Source organism: Corvus brachyrhynchos, unplaced genomic scaffold (assembly GCF_000691975.1).
Source record: "Corvus brachyrhynchos isolate BGI_N302 unplaced genomic scaffold, ASM69197v1 scaffold209, whole genome shotgun sequence".
NCBI lineage: Eukaryota > Metazoa > Chordata > Aves > Passeriformes > Corvidae > Corvus > Corvus brachyrhynchos.
The window spans coordinates 2,800,294-2,818,327 of NW_008246056.1; the positions used below are offsets into that span (position 1 = coordinate 2,800,294).

Sequence of the window (18,034 nt, forward strand, 5' to 3'; positions counted from 1 at the left end):
CATAATTTTTGGCTTAGATCAAAGCTGTGAAAAGGCTCTAAACAGTAGCTTCCGTAATTACCAATTCTTTCTGCAGTCATTATCCCCTCACTGTCATAGCCCTGCTGACAAAAAGTGGGTCAAATCATCATGCAACATTCCTCAACCCTCAAAATACATTAAAGGGTAGTTCAGTATTTGGGGAAAACACTATCAATGTAAAAACTGCTAAGGAAGATAGCCTTACAACTTAAAAGCAACATTTTCGGCTGTGATAGTCATCAGATTATGCCCCATTTCATTAGTTTCATTTCTGGAACTGATACAAAATGTACAGACCTCTGCAGAATACAATTCATAAATGCAGAAAGAAAACAACCAGAGGCATATTTAACTTCAACTATCTTTCTTTACAGTAAGTTAAATAAGTAATTATTCATTTAGAAACAATAAAAGGTCTGTTCAAGTGTTTCAAAATCAATGCTATACTGTAAAAGTACAAAAGAGCACGTGACTGTATTTCATATTTAAGATTAAATAAGATTAATTCAGATTTTAAAGCAAACTGAGTGCAGCTTCTGAAGAACTATTAGGAGAGTTTAAATTGTTTGCTTGTGTTAAAGTTGGAGAGAAGGTTACTCAATACTTAGTTGCATTAACACGGTCACTAAAAAAAGAAACTCTTGAATTCTATTTAAACAGATTTTCAGCTCAGTGAATCTGAGCTAAACTTTAGCCAGGAATTCTCATGTTTCTAGGCAATTTAATTTTCTGGTCCTGAAATGGTAATTACTGCAACAAGGTCAGAATACCTCTACTTACAATTTAGTAATCTAGACAACATGAGCTTCTAAGTTAGTAGAATTAAATATTCCCTAAAAACATGTAATTATTTTTTGTAATACATATAATGAACTGGCTCCTTACCATGTACTAAACTCATTGGTCTAAGCTACCTGGAAGGTCATTCTTAAATATTAGGATCAGAGATCATACTTTATGGCCTTCCCTGTATATGTAATTTGACGAGCAAAGGCAGAAGTGGGAGGGGTTGTTGGTTTTGATTTGTTTGGGGTTTTTTTAAGCATACACAGTACACTTAAACCTACTTTAATCCTAATGCAACTGAAAAACCTAGAGTTTTCAGTGTGCAAAACAAGGTGCTGCTTAAAAGAGGCACATGGGATCCAGGTTAGGCAAGAGAGGAGGTGAAAGCTTTTCTTTGGTTTGCAAAGGTTTCACTAATCTTATTAAGGGTTTAGAAAAGAAAGCACAGCAGAGCAGCCAGTCTTCCTCATGATTTTCAGCGATCTGGATACATGTTACATGACCTTATACAGCTCTCAAACACACAAATCACTTAAATGTGGAATCCCTAAACGTAACAACGTGAAATGAATGCTTAAATTTGGCCAACTAACCTCAGAAAGAGTGGTCTTTTCTACCCTGCTCCTGCTTTTCAGGAAAAGGAAAGCTTTTTATGCCATTTTAAATTAATGCTTGACCAAAATACAAGTAGGTCAGCCATCTACTCTGCAACCTAAATTGGACTGAAGTTCAAGGAAAGTGGAACAAGAGGCCCCATTAACTGACAGTTCTTGCATCACCATCACCATTGTGCTTTTGCAGTTAATAAAGCTGTGCCACCACTGTGGAGCATTGAAACAGCAGCATGTAACCTGCACATGGGGAACAATCAGAAGACAGAAAAAAGAAAGGTAGATAATCCCAACCAAGCTCAATTTAGTGCTCTCTCAAGAGGAGAGTCTCAAAAACCCTACTGCTGAAAATTCAAGACTAATATCAAATAGGACCAAAGCTGATCACAGTACTGAAAGAAAGTCTTACTAAAAGCATCAATTACTCAACTGACTTTTTTCATCATATATACTGCTGAGTAACTTCAGCATTTTAAATGGTTACACCATTCTCAAACCCAGAAACAATTCCTGCTAAAGGTACAATAACTTACCTTTTTTCTTTTTGAATTTAACTTAATTCATATGTCAGTGACCTCTACACTCACCAGATAGCAGTATGATAGTTGTAACAGCTGAGAAAAGCAGGCACAAGTAGCTTCAGAATAAAGTGATCAAATTTCTTAAGCTATTTAGTCTACTGCAAATCATTCTACATATGATCATCAAACTGAAAAACTGCATTATGTTAAGACTCCAGAAAGCCTGGAGCCATTATATTCAATGCAACATCATCTTTTAAATGAAGATATAATTCAACAGAATTCATTTTTGCATGATGCATAATAACATGAAGTAATCTGAATAAAGTTAGTATCATGGAATAAAATCGTTCTGGAATTACAACATCGAACTTGCACACACTCAAAAGGAACAGCTTGAGCTGGATTTCTAACATGTACTTTGCGCATAAACCACATATATAATGGTCTATTTGCACACAAACATATAAACCCAGCCACTAGAGTTACAGCCTAGAGCAATGGTTAACACACTGAGATTTTCAGCCATTTTATAAAAAGCACTACCAGCACTACCACCTCCAAGGGATTTTACAACCTAGCAAGTGATCTTGTGCTTCTGAGTCCAGCTTGAATGTCTCACTAGATTCCATCCCACATTTGTCTCCCAAGGTTTCTGTCTGAGCTGACAGCTGGGATATCCCCACTCTCCTGTCCAAGGCCAGGGCAGGGTGACAACGAACACAGACGGAACTGTACCATGACACTGCAGGCAAGGCTGTGTCCCTGCTCTCAGGATCATCTCAGCCAGTGCTCTAGAATAGTTTGTGGTTACTGAAATGAGTCACCTGTCTACATATGACTGCCATTATAAAGCCGTATCTCCATATGGCTCACGAGTTAAGAGGCTGAGCAGCAAAGGAATCAAAAAAAGGATTAAATGGTTCAACAGCTGAAACAGCTGCATGATGAAAGCTTCAATTATGCAAAAATAACTTCAAAGTTTAACTGAAAATAAGATTTCTATTTCCCCAAGAATAAGAAAACCAAGTGATGTGCTTACTCAATGAATAATAAATTTCACATTTAACTGTCTTTATCATATGGTGGAATAAAATAGATATATAAGATTTTGAATAGATATATAGAAATAGATATATAAGAAATACTGCAGAAAAAACATTAGACAATGAAAAATACATGACAGAAATTGCACGTTAAAAGATATTATTTATAATATTTTACAAGCAACACACGATACTTCTCATAATCACCCTCTTTAACATCACAGTTCAAGCCAAGAGCATTTCAGGAGAGAACACCTGTGAAACTTAAGTACAGACATTTTTCACTTCTGGTTCTGAAGGCTTAAAGCCTTAATATAAACACTATTGGAAAAATTAGGCCCACCTCTAGAAAGTCTCCTGAACCCACAAAGCTAATGTCAACTCCAGTAATAAAGAGTACCCATGGTAACTCCTCAGTCATTTTAAGTTTTCTGGAGAAGGCCAGAAGTTTCTCTAACCCAGGAAGAGAATCCCTTCAGCAACTCCAGCCTCAAGCTCAGTAACACTTGCTCCTAATAAAGGCAGCTCAACAGCTGAAGAGTCAGGGTCACAAGGAACCTTCACACAATCACATCAGGTCTCAGACCACAGCTGTTTAAAAGTTGTTTTGTCCTTACTCCTGAAGCTTAAGGGTACAGAGCACATGAAAGAACAATTTTCAAAAATATTTTTTAAATATACTTTGGAGTATTTACTAAGGTTATCTCAGAACAGGCAAAGTCGTGTTTAAGACATATGTGCAATTTAAAAGGAGAACACTAAAAGCACAAAGAGATGGTGAGTCCCGCTGTATGGATTTTCTTGTCATTACGTATTATTAACCTGTGGCACAAGTATCTGAAGGGTACACACACAAATACTCCTATAGCAGTTTCTTTCTTTCCTTTTGTGTTTAACTTGAAATTCAGTTTATATTGAAAAAACTTATGCAACTGTCTACATCTGAAAGATAAAATAGCTGCTTCACTGATGCAAAATATCTAGTTGATGCATCAGTCACCCAAAATTATGAAAACAGATAATACACTTAAAAAACAGTTCTAATTTACCACATCTAAAAAATAGCATTAGTAAAGAATGTGCTATATAGAGTATTCAAGAGCTGAATAACCTTGATTCATTAGACAACACACATTTATTCTCTACCTTGTTATTTATGAAACTGAAAATGCAATGTCCAACTCTTGGCACTTTATTATCTACTTTGTCATACTATCTTAAAAAGCCTGTAGCTGTAATTCCAGCTGAAAACACCAATTTTAAACCAAAGAAGGCTAATGTTTACTGATCCTGTCATGGACCAGTGACACTTTAGCTTTGGAAATTCTGCTCATTTGAGTCTGACAATTGATGATCTAGTTAACTGTGACAGAATTTGTTTTCATCAGGAAAAAAAAATGCATTACTTTTCGGTTCCACAGAAGATAAAAGTTAGATCTGTTTGTATTTTTTATGCCAGATTTTAACTGGGAAAAGATGAGGGTTATAGTGAGGGTCACAGGATCCTAAAAACAAGTCCTGGGAGCAGATGAGGCTGGATTACACAGTATCTCTTCAAAGAGTGATCAACAGCCACACTCTCCTACAGTAATCAGATCCCATAAGAAATACTTCAGCTGAGTATTTGTCGAGTTACAAGGATCACAGAACCATGCAACAGCCTGACCTCTCTAGTCCAGTCTTTGATGGCAAAGGGAACCTTGCTGAGATTACCTAGCACCCTGTCCAGTCACAAAGTCTTCCGTGATGGGGACTCTACAATCAATTATCTACCAATTCACAAGACATCATGCAACTTCTGAAAGACAAAAACTACAGTGCCATTCTCATGGCCAGTTACATTTCATTGGCTTCTTTACCTTCTGCACACACACAATTGTAGTCCCCTTTTTTCCTTATGCTGAAGTACAAGGCTACGCAGTTGAATCTTGCAGCCAAAGCCATCCACTAATCCTTTAACTAAGAATTCTAATACCTGAAGAAAAATTTCATAGTATTGGTACAACACAAAGTTTACATTATACTTAATCCATGTAATGACACAGGTTTTTCGCTATGGTCCATTTTGCATGACATAAATTGCAGGTACTCAAGTAACTAAGCTTGAAAAAACATTCATTTGGTACACCCATGTTCAACAATTAGTCTTTGTCCTGGGCATGGTACCTCCTGGTATAATCTGTTCCTTATCATTTGAACATATTTTTATTGTAACATCCACTGGCATGAGATAAAGCTCTAAATCCAAACTACTTCAGACTTGCATTTCTACCACTGGTACCTAAAACTCCTTTCAAAGGAAGGCAGCTATTCTTTCAGAAATATTTGTTTGTCTAGTCTTATTGATACACAAACTGAAGAATTTTAATGACACCAAACCAGTCTAGCCAACATTTTGTTAGAACTAGCATCCACCTGCAGTTCAGTTTCAAGAACTTTTTGTAAAAGAAGATATAGTAGCTGCCACACAAATCTTCTGTTGGTCTTCCATCTGAGGCTCTCAATAATGATGCCTGGTACTAACTGGAACAATTTAGAACTGCAGCATGTTATGTAATACCAGAAGAATCCTAAGGTTTTTTTCAAAATTCTCCCTGGATGCTTGTATGAGAATATGTGAACTGTATCCCTGCAATGTTCACCAAAGAAGTTTCTAAAGATAGCCTTTTCAACCTAAAAACAGTGCAGCAATAAAGAAGGCCATTCGAACAGGTTTAGTACTGGCTCACAGCTGTGACTAAGTCCTAGCAAAATTAACATTGAAATTACTTTTACTAACTCCCCAGGGTTCCAATTGACAATCAAAATGCATCACCACTGTCCATTTCCTTGTGTTTGGAAAGGCGAAAGTCAATGGAAGGCAGCGCCAACATAGGTTGAAAAAAGGTCCTCCTAATGTCACTGATACAAAGTAATCGGGACACAATGATATAGAAAGGGCTCTTTTAGCTACACAAAAAGCTTCTGGCTCAAGGGATCCAATATATCCAAGTAAAAAGCCAGCACTTTTGCCTGTAAGTTAAAGGCACTGAAAGCTTATCCAAATTTAAAAAACATTTAAACTCACATTTTACAGTCCTCTAGTTGGGACATTTCAACAGTAATATTCCAGAATATATTCAATGATTTCAGGATTTGGAGGCAAGTCACTACTGTAAGGCTTATTCAGCTTAACACGGATAACCAGTAATTCTGCATGAAGTTCTAAATTCTAGACAAAACCAGAAGAAATCAAGTAACAGATTGCTAAATGAATTTTCAAAAACCTAACTTCTTGCTTGAATATTTAAGTTTCAGCAGGCTAGCTTTAGACAAAACTTGAAGCTGTTGCATTTTCATTTTGACACATATATGCCAAATCCCTACTTGTACTTGTCTTTCACCTGAGATGATGATTTCTTTTTCCCCTTAGGACAGAAAAACAACTGTGAAAGAAGATATAAAAACATCTTTTAAAGCTTATGTAGTTGGACTTCCTGCAGCCCTTTCAGTATTCACAGCTACAGAAATTCTAACATAAAAGCTTAGGTGCAATATGCTATTCTTTGCGCATTCCAATAATTCTCATGAGCCGCTTCAGCTGCATAACTGGAGAAAGTAGCTCAAATTTAATTCATTCTGGGAAGCAATGCAGAGATTCCTGGAGGATTGCAACAACAGTTGACACAGCAATTTAACAAGAGCTGTAAGTTCTACATTGCTCATTTCTCCCCATTTGCAGGGTTGAACACTGCACAAGTTAATTGCTATTGCATTACAAAGAGTGTTTCACAAGATTTTCATAGAAGCTTTTTTTTCTGAAATGAGATTACATAACTTCATTCTCTAACTATTCATTGCAATAAAAAAGTGTGATACATTTTTCCTTGGCAAATTCAAAATATATTTTGAGAAGCATGTTTATAAAACCTTCAGCTTTAAAGATCTAATTTGTACAACAGATTTTGATGGTATTTCTCCTACCTAATAAATTGTGTTCCAGTGAGTATGCTAGCTAAATTAGATACTTTACATATCCCTGAAAACTGAAAAAACCAAACACACTATAAACTTCAAACCTGAAATACTAACATCATTCACAACTCAGACAAATCATATCAAAAGATACTATACTGGGACAGCAATATTCACTCAGAGAATGTAGTATTTGATCCATGTGTATGAAATAATCCATACGTGAAATAAATACCGCAAGTGCAAAAAATAAAACCCATAAAGGGTGCCCAATGAAAATACCTTCAGAGGTACTTGAAAACATCGAAACCTGTTCATCTCTTTCCTGCTGTGCAATAAGGTGGCATAAAAGCTGCTAAAATTATTACTGTAAAACTAGTAATTTTGTTCACAACACATTAATTACATGCTAAATTTAGCACTACTTTTCCTTAATTACACAAAATGTTTCTGCAATACCTAACAACAAGTAGACACAAAGGTGCTTCCTATCCAGCCTCTTTGGCAAGAAAGGGGAGGAGGGATAAAGGAGAGATCTCCAATCACAATTTTAGTTTCTGTACAGGACTAGTAAAAAACCCCAGCTGAGTGGATCTCTGTAGAAAGAGAAACAACATCATATTTTATCAGACTGATCAAAGTCTAAAGCAAAGAACCTATAGGTTATCTTGCAGAACCCCAAATAAATTCAGAATCACTGTATGATACTTGTTTTATCTGTGTTCTTCAGTTACGGAACTGCTTGGTACTGACCTGACAATGATTAACATTGCACAGCACAGATTTTACTCATGACACCCATACCACTCACAGGATTTACATTCTACCAGAAACTATGATAGTTTATGCTAAACCAAGTACTAAAAATACAGTAACTTGATACAGACTAAACCCACATGTTGCTCTCTGACACAGGGATACAACAAGCCAAAGCAAAAGCAGTTGCTTAATATGCTACTTTGGACAAAGGATTTCTTAGCCAAATTCAAACCAATTTTAAGATCAAATCTCATTTCAAATAAATTTTAAGGTTCACCAACAGATCCTTTAAAACTACATGGATTGTCCTTTAATCTCCTCAAATTTGTGCATATGAACATAAATAATAAATTTGGTCCTAGCTCAATGAACAGACAAGACATTCATGATATCCCAGGCACCTTTCCCAGTGCAGACAACAATTAAACAAAGAAAACCACAAAATGTTCTGCAATACTGTTCTAAGATGTTCTCTGGTAGCCAATCTAAGCACCTGCCAAAAAAAAAAAAATCTGCTGGAATAGTAGTTTACTGAGAATAGCCAATAAAGCAGATTGGACAGTATTGTAGTACAAAAGTAACAGGAATCCCACTAAATCTACTTCTCGAATTCTAATAATTCTTAAAAAAACACAAAACCAACCAACCAATCAACCGAAAAAAACCAAACCCAAACAAAAAAACCAAATGAACAAAAAAAGCTCACAAAACCAAGAAGAACAAAGAACAAACACCCAAAAAGCCAAACCCAAAGAGGTTTCAATAAGGTAGGCAAGCAGTTTTTCTATTTCAATCTAGGAAACTACATCAATGGAATGGATTTTTTGTACACCTAGATTTTACCCTGGGAGAAAGAAAAAAAAAAAAAAGGAAAGAAGATACTAACATTATAAAAACACACTTGATTCTTTCCACAAAATTGCATCAATTTTGGAAATTAAGTATTGAATTGAAATTTAAAGCTACTTCTTCAAAACTTGGATTAACAATAATGTTCTAACAGATTAATCTAAATCATCTGCTAGGAGTTTCAAAACAATTATTTAGCATTCACTTTTTTTTTCTACAAATACTGTATTTCATTACATAAGAATAAAATATCAGCTTTAAACCTTAGCAACACCTACATTATTTACAAGTGAATATTTTGAAGGTAAAAAGGCAAGGACTTTTGACTCCTTTCTACTTGGAACTTGTTTAACTTGAAAAAGTATTTCAATTGTCTTCTGGTACTTCCACTCCAAAATATTCAAGCAAAAAAAAAAAAAAAAAAAAAATCAAGAAAACACCAGCAAGTTGACCTTAAAATTTATTGATTTAATATCATTTAATACTTATTTTGTATTCATCCATGCATTTAAAATTGGTAAAAATCAAGAAAAGTTCATCTGCAATTCCCTTAACTGTGGACAGTGTAAGGGTAGAGTCTGAGTGAAGATATCACATCTTTCTGAGTTGTATTTCAGCAGCTCAGGTAGCACAGCTTCAGCTGCCAGGGCAAACAATGATGCTGCATTTATATCCATTCCATTTTCCTTACTTTATTACACCTGACCATCTTTGGCATACATCTGATTATAAAAGCACTTATACAGAGACTTGTTTACATTCAACATTCACTTTACAGGTCAACTTTATAGAAATTATGCACTGTTCTACATCGCTTAGTACATAGTCTGATCGCTTTGTTATGGCATAAATTCATTCCACTGACAGTGGCTGATCTTGTTTGTGCCGCATCCCCAGTCATCCCTCCTGACCCATTCCTATGCCATCGATTCTGTTTGGGAAGTCAGGTGCCAAGCTTTATCCAGCTGAAAATGACTCTGCAAAAATAAAAGGTTTCTTGCTGAACCAGAGAACCAACCCCAGACACAGCACAGCCAGATAAACACGACCACCACGGAACACATAGCTGAACAAATAGCTGAGCACCACCAAAAAAACCCTGATTTCCTGTTTTAGTCACAACACAGACTATCACTTGTTTTGAAGTAACTTATCACTGGAGTAGAAGTAGCAACAAACTTTGGAGCCAGTTTAACAAGCACCAAGATGTTATGCTAACACAAAGAGTAGGCAAGTACAAAGACCACACACAAGATACCCTTCAGAAAAAGGCTGACACCCTGAAAGAAAGGCAAAAAGATCTTTTCATTGCTTATGTGTAAGCAGTAGGCATACAAGTAAGAGATTATATTATTGCCTTTGGGAACATAAATCAAGCCCATTTTATAACACTGGAACTTCACTGTACATGTCACACAACGGAAGCGTTTGTACGTGGTTACGTAGGGAGAGAGGATTGGTCAAGAAACGAGTGGTGACACTTCTGCAATAATATTCATTACTCACTTGAAATATTAGCAACTTTAAAGAACATTTAACCCTCCACAGACATTCTGCACCACATGAGCACTAAGTGGTATCTACCAGAGGCCACTAATGCACACTAAACAACACAGCACACACAGCTCCTTCTGCAACAAGCTGCTGTGAGAAGGAGAATGCCACATTATTGTGGGGCCCTTTGGTCCCATCCATGTATGTTCCATGTTTCACCTTCCCAACTCCAAAATTTGTATGGGATTCATAGGTGACAATGTCCTAACTCAAACAGCACACTGCATTCACCACAAAGGAACACCATGCATCCATACCTCAAAAGAGAATGGATGACAGAACTAGGAGTGACTACCTGTCCTGAGAAGCTCAGCTTTGGCAATCTGATAAAATATTACTTCAGTATTATTTTAATAGTAATATACCATCCAAGAATAACAGGGAATCACACAAGACTTTTTAATAGCTGACCCCAAAGCCACATTTGAAGAAAACCACATAACCTACAGAAATACCTCTAGGTGAAGTGGAAAAGAGGGGATGTGCACAGTAACAAATATAACAAAAGCTAGAAATGACAAAAGATAGCAGAATGAACACAGAAATAGTTGTATTGGTAGACTGCAATCATATTTAAAGCTCCTTTATTATCCTGACTGTAACAACCTTTGCAACAATGCTATTACTCACTTCAATGTAGAACAGAGGCAGAAGATCTATGAATACTGACAAATAATCTTATTTGAGTGATATGATTATTAGCCCTCAAACTAGAAATTAAAAGGACTTAGGAGCCCAAACCAGCTTTTGTTCAAGAATTTTAAAATATCATTTGGGATGCTCTAGCACACTCAGCACGCAGAAAAACCCTAACAATGCCCAGGCATCCCTCCTTCATGCTCCTGAAGGGAGCCTTTCCCCCATCCCTGGAAAATGACCTGAGGTGGTACAGAATAACCTCCAGGTCCTGGCCATGCCCCTCCTGCCAGTTAAATTTTACTGCAAAATTTAATCCTGTCCTGGCCAGAACCAGGACAAGTCAAAAATAGAAGAAGTAAGATTCCATCTGAGCATACCAAGTCGATAATTATTATTACATAGTAAAAAGAAAAATACAATACAACCAAATTCTTAGCATCACCTTCTTTTTATGAGGACACCATCCTGAGTGATGGTGACTATGCTGAGGACTTAAGTCTCAACACAGCCCTGACCTTGCTTTCACAAGGTATTCTGATCAAGATGCAGAATAGCACAAGCTCAGTCTGATGTTATGTTTATTTTAAGCCCTGAAAAGACAGAGTCAAGAAATATTACAAAACTGGATGTGTTCACCAAGCTACTGCTAAGCTCTTTACCATTATTACTGGTGACCTGGGAACAGATCAGGAATCATGACTGATCTACTGCCCAGACAATCTTTACAAAAGCCTGAGGAAATAGTAAATAAGACCAAAACCAGTGCTAACAAACTTATCTGGACTGTTTGCTGAAATGAGCATAACCTAAAGATCCTAATTTGCAAATTGCATTGGACTGTACCAAGACAAAGTTTAATCTCCCTATCTCATAAATATGAATATTTTAAGCATCACGTTTGAGGAATTCTGAAATGGAGCAGAATGCTCAGTTGAACGTGCTCAATGAATCACAGGATATAAATAAAGTGCTGTTAGGTAGGCAGCTAGAAGTGTATATTGTCTGACTATACATCAGAGAGATTACCCTGTTAGAGACAGCAGGACTAATTAGCTAACTGGGCACCTAATAGGGTTGTGGTAGACTATACATCCTTTTTTTTCTAAATAGGAAGTTTTCCTTGTGGTTGTATCAAATTCCAACAGGGATTCATTCACACAAGTCCTACGGATGGTCTTTTTCAGAAAAGATCACATGATTACAAATGGTTCTTTCCTGGATTAAAATCTATTAATCATCCTTTTGCATTTCTTCTGCATGCTATTAGCACCTGGATAATCAACCTACTTAAAGATTTTAAGAGCCGCAGCAATTAAAATCTCTTTAATCAAATGATAGTATCTTGAAATGTCTACAGAATGCTAATGCATGATCCACATACCAAAACTGCCTATTCATTAAAGCCATCTCCAACACATGCTCCTGAGGATACAGCCAAATTTGCACTCCATGGAGGATCCCGCAGTGCAGCCATTAAAGCCCAAGGGAGACTGTGACCCCATGGGAACCCCAGGCTGGAGCAGGCTCCTGGCAGGACCTGTGACCCCATGGAGAGAGGAGCTCAGGCTGAAACAGGTTTGCTGGCAGGACTTGTGATCCTGTGGGGGACCCACACTGGAGCAGGCTGTTCCTGAAGGACTAACCCCCTGGAAAGGACCCACACTGGAACAGTTTGTGAAGAACTGCAGCCTGAGAGAAGGACTCATGTTGGAGAAGTTTGTGGAGAGCCATCTCCTATGGAAAGCACCCCATGATGGAGCAGATAAAGAGGGTGAAGAGCAAAGAGCAGCTGAGATAAATGTGTGAGGAACTGACTGCAATCCCCATTCCCTGTCACCCAGTGCCACTCAGGCAGAAAAATCAGGAGTGAAGTTGAGCCTGTGAAAAAAGGAAGGATTGGTCAAAAGAGTTTTAAGATTTGGGTTTATTTCTCACTACCCTACTCTGATTTGATTGGCAGTAAGTTAAATTAATTTCCCTGAATTTAGTATGTTTTGCCCATGATCATAACCGGGGTGTGATCTCTCCCTGTCCTTATCTCAACTTGTGAGTCTTTTGTTACAGTTTCTCTGCCCTGTCCAGATGAGGAGAGTGACAGAGTTGCTTGGTGGGCACCTGGCATCCAACCACGGCCATCTCACCATAGGCCATCAATGACACAGTAACAAAATACAACTTTTTTTCACTTAACTTTCCATTTAGGACTCTGCTTAAGACAGCATGGAAGTGTGCTTTGGGAAGTGGCACTATGAATCAAACATTATTGGTTGATTATACTTTATCCATATGTGCTGGTTGTTACCACTTTCAGTTGCACAAGCTTTCAAAAATGACAAAAACATCAACTCTCAGAGCCCTAAAATAACAGACAGTGAGATGGCAATACTCCCAGGTGTGGGTGTAATAGTTTCCAAGAATTTAATTGCCCAAAAGAGGAAGAGCTAGCCACTCAATTTATTTCTCTCTGTATCTGAATGACACTACACCGACAGCATTCTTTATATGAAGCTCTCTAACACACAAAAACTAAAGAAAAGTTGTGTAAATGAAATGGTTACCCAGTTTCTCCTGTGTAAAACAGCATGTTCACATTTTGGAATGGAACCATAACCTCATTCAACACAGCAAGAATTTAAGAACAATGTCCTTCAGATGAATTCCCTCTAGAGCTTAAAGCAAGCTGTTCAGCAGCTCCTATAAGTTAAGCACAATTCTATGTTGACGAGATATCAGATGACTTTGAGTGGTTAGATTATTACAGGTAAATGAAAAAATTAGAGTTTTGAAGCTTTTATCTCTAACTACTAAGGGACAGAGAGAACCTGAAGACTTTGGAAGAAATGTTTTTAAGAATATTATTCAAAGACTGTGGAAGTAAGCATGCCTACAAGTTGATGATGTATGCACGTGGTTCCATTAAATACACAGAGTTCATTTAACAGATCTATACCTGTTTATTACCCATTTATCAGTTCTCCCAAAAAGAAAGCAGCATTGTTCCACTCAGCAGGGAGGTAGGTATCTGTCAAATTGCTAAGAAAGTCTCAATTAAGGGAGAGGATGAGAGACGTAGGGCAAACCAAAACCACGTCCCATTTGTCCTGTGCTGTGACTCATGGAAGATTATTTATTGAAATCTGTACTTCACATTACCCCTTTAAAAAAGGGCACATTAAGCATATTCACCCTGCACTTTTTATTTAACCTATTAAGTCAGAAATTAGAAAAAAACTCAGCTCATTATATTCTTTGTCATATTATTTTTAAATTAATCAAGTGTGGCTGTGCATCTGCTATTGAGAACAACAACAAAAAAAATCTTATTTCAATATTCAGCTACTATTACTATGCCACGTAAGAAGTTCTGTGCAAGTTGGTTTTGTAACCCAAAACCATGGCTGTGAGATGCCAGGTACAAAAAACTCTGCTAGTCTTTTCAGAGCCCAGTCAACAACATTTTGTTGCTACAATCACTAGGTAGCAATACATTCACCTGGTATGTGGGAGAGATTAATGCACCATCATACATGAAAGTCAGATTTGAGCCCTATTTGTGCTACTCATGCACAAAGACACAACAAAATAAGGCAGAAAGAATATCACACTTCTGTAACAAGAGACTTCATAATGAACAGTAGAGTAACACCAAGGTCAGCCAGTTTTAGTAGTCACAAACAACTTATTACTTTATATCAAAAGCTAAGAGCTTGCAAGTACATCAGGATATTAATCACAACAGGCAGAAGAAGATACTTAGAACATACTTGTGAACTCCTCTGAGTTCACAGTGTCACTTAAAGTCTGAGTGCTGCCCATTTATGTTACAAGTTTATGTCAAAAGATTACATAAAATCCAGCCTTTTTGGTTTCAGTAAAACTCTTTCAAAGAAATACTTCATAATACCGTACAGAGTTCTCATTCTCACCATTTCTGCCGTTATACTGTAGTCTGGCTTGTTGTTCACTGCTCTAGGGTATGTGATAAAAGGCACAGAAGGTTGTTTAAAAATTTTGGTCTACAGATGCCTTGGAATTAGTTCTTAAAGAAGAGTCCTACACAAGCAAAAAGAGTTAACAATATGCACTAGCCCAAAGCCAAACAGTTCAATACACAGGTTTCCAATACTACCAAAATATTTACAATACCTTGTGTAAGCCAGAACAGTTTTAAAATATTTGCATATTCTAAGAATTTGAAGCAAACCACCTTACTTAAAACCCAAGAGACATTTTCTTTTTGCCTTGGAGCTGATTACTGTGCAGTGTTACAATAGCCATGTTAGTTCTACCCCTATTTACTAATTAGGGCTGGGAACTTCCTCAAATATTGACACATCCTGTCCACCAAGATCCACAGGACTCTAAGCAAGTGCACCAGCGGCTCAAGCAGAATCTCTCACACTCCAAGGAGCACTCATCAAGGCAGATTCTAGACCAACATTATTAGAGAAATTTGGATTATTCCCCTCCCCTAAGAAAAGCATCTTAAAGGATAACACATAAAGGAATAACATTCAAGTCTCGTGACAAGTTGGACTATGGAGACTGCAAACCAACCCCAGAATACAGCAGCTATTTTACTGTCAACTCCAGGTTATTCTTCTCAACCCCAGTGAGCCAACCAGCCAGGTAACATTCATACTAAATACAGCATTCTATTCAACCACAGAACACTTAGCTTGGTTTATCTCAGCACAGTTACATCACTGTTTTATTCCCTACTTCTTTCTTTTCATCTCCTGGGAAAAAGCCATCATTACATTGAGTCAAAAATCAGTAACTGAGTTTAGTTGAAAAGAACAGAGTCACCTCTTGAAGTTCTGGGGATTATTTCTGGGGGAGCTTGAATTAAATCCCATGTTACAAAGAAGTTGTTCATCTCACAGACTAGTCTTAAATTCAAGCATTAGATACTTCATTCCAGGTCCCAGGCAACAAGAAAGTCATTAAATCCTAGTATTTTTTTAAAAAAGCAGAGATTCCAAGAACCAAAAAAGGCACTCATATATTACTTTATATGGATGTTTAAAAATACATATTAAAAACCAAAACAACAACAAAAACAACAAGAAAAACCACCAACAACAAAAAACCCCACCTAAACAAAACCCATCTTCAATCTGCATCTACTGTTCTCCTGGTTTATTGTATGACAAGATGCACTTTTTCCAGGAGCTGCTACGCTAAGAAAACCAGGCACCAACTCAGAAACAGAAAGCTACCTTTTAGCTACTTTGTATTACAACACAGATTTGTACAAGCACAGGCAACTTTTGACTGGCAGCACTGCTAAGCGTTTCATCCAATTCCTGCAATAAGCACAGCATCTTCTTGGCCTGCATTTATAGGCATTCAACTCACAGTCACCTTCAAGCTCATTTTAACCACACACAGGGAAGCACAGAGCTGACATATGGACATCTTTAAGCACGTAGCTCACTCAGCTGTAGAGCTGGAAAAGGTGCCCATATGCTCCACAGACAGAGCAGGGGAACAAAACTTCTCATGCCTGACACTAAATCATCCAAACATGTCACCTGGTAAAAATAACAGATTCACTGATTTTCAGACCAACATTCAAGTGGCTCATCAAAAGGAAAGAAAGCAGACATCTACCCACTAGATAAATATATCATCTAGGCATCTTCTGAAGGCACTGTTTAAAAGCATTCATAGATCACAACGATCTAGACCACAGTCAAAAAGCCATTTTATTATGATGGTATTTCAAAGGCATAAAAAAGAAAAATTTGATCCAGATTTGTAAACTCCTTCCCAAAGGGAGTTTGGAGCACTTGAGCATAGAACAGCTATGGCAAGGTGGCACCTCCACACCTCTCCTGCTCACCACACTGAAGCTGTGGTGTATCAGAGATCAGGGATCTCTAAAATGATGTTGCACTGTGCTAAACAGACATGCTCCTTATGCTAATATGTGCTCCTGCTTCAGCTGATTCAGTCATAATTGGCAGAATATAACTACTATCTTTGAAGGCAAATTGCAAGTTTGAAAAAATATAATTTCAGGCAGGTACAGGTATAAAACAGCCAGCACATCAGCCCTTGGTAATAATAACTTTAATAGTAAAGAATGCAATTAACAAGTTTTGACCATCTGAAACACAGCTGGCAAACTCTTGTAGTTACTGCTCACCTTTAAGCAGAAATAAGAGTCATAATGTCATGTGTGCCCACCCTGCCCAAGAAAGCAACAAAGTGGTGCTTGTCTCATCGCAGATGAGAATGATCCTTTTGTTGCACTAAAATCAGAATGAAAACTCAGCTGCTTACATAACGTAGCCTTCACTATGGCTATTGTAATAATGCACTACTACTGTTTTAACTTTTAAAAGCAAGGGAAAGGTTTTTGGCTTTAAAGAAGAGCTGATCAGATGCTGGCATTAAATCCAAATTAGCAGAAGGTTATCCCTCACCCACTCCCCAATAGCAAGAGAAAACAGTCTCATGGCAGCCTTTTGAGCAGGAGGTCGTAGAGCACAACAGAAACGAAAGTGCATAGCATATCCAAGGCTCATTTCTTACCCAAATCTGGGTCAAATGATCAGACTTACACAAACAGGTACAGGAAACGTGAGCAGTGGTGTACTAGTTTTAAATTATCCTAGCTAATCTACGATTTTAATCAAGTAATCCAAGCGTTTAAAACTGAGAGACTGCATTTAGTTTTCAAACTGTTCAGTTTACAAAGGACAACGTACGCCACTTGTGTCCTTCTGGCTTCCTTTACTGCTCAGGCAAAAGGATGACGGCTCAGAAGACTGAATCTATCAGCTTCTGAGTCACTCCAAGCAGAGACAGCTGAGAAAGACATACAGCAAGCCAGGCAGACACTGTACACATCCTGCTCTTCCCTAACCAGGTAGCCTCGATGCACATAAAGAGATGTCTGTCTCTCACACAGAAGTTTCGGTCTAGGAGATGAGGAGATTCTTTCCACAGGCCAAAAAAGGGAAAGTCAAGACAGAAGGCAGCAACGGCAAGACCAAGAAGCTTGACTGAGCTGGGTCATAACCGGTACTCAGGAGGCCCTGAGCAGTTTAAACCCTCACTCGCCCCCGTAGAAACACCTCCTCCCACCAAACCAGCATCGTTACCTGCCATCATCCGGGGCGCCGGGATTTCAAAGCCGGGAGGAAAAACCCAGCTGCTCAAGTTTAGGAGTCCATCCTTGCCTTCTTTTCCTGCCCTCTCCAAACCAAAGCGGTCACCACCACCGACCGAGTGGGTCACTAAACTTCCCCGAGCAGGGAGCTCTCCCCTCCTGCAGGAACCC

General features: G+C 37.9%; 1 protein-coding gene across 1 annotated transcript in view; it reads right to left on the reverse strand.

The window, feature by feature from the left end:
• Positions 1–17,986, reverse strand: part of PACSIN2 (protein kinase C and casein kinase substrate in neurons 2) — a 53,270-nt gene extending 35,284 nt beyond the window's left edge. The window contains exon 1 of the mRNA XM_017745776.1: positions 17,856–17,986. The gene's annotated coding sequence lies outside the window, so the exon portion shown is untranslated. The remainder of the gene's footprint in view (positions 1–17,855) is intronic.
• Between the last annotated feature and the right edge of the window lie 48 nt (positions 17,987–18,034).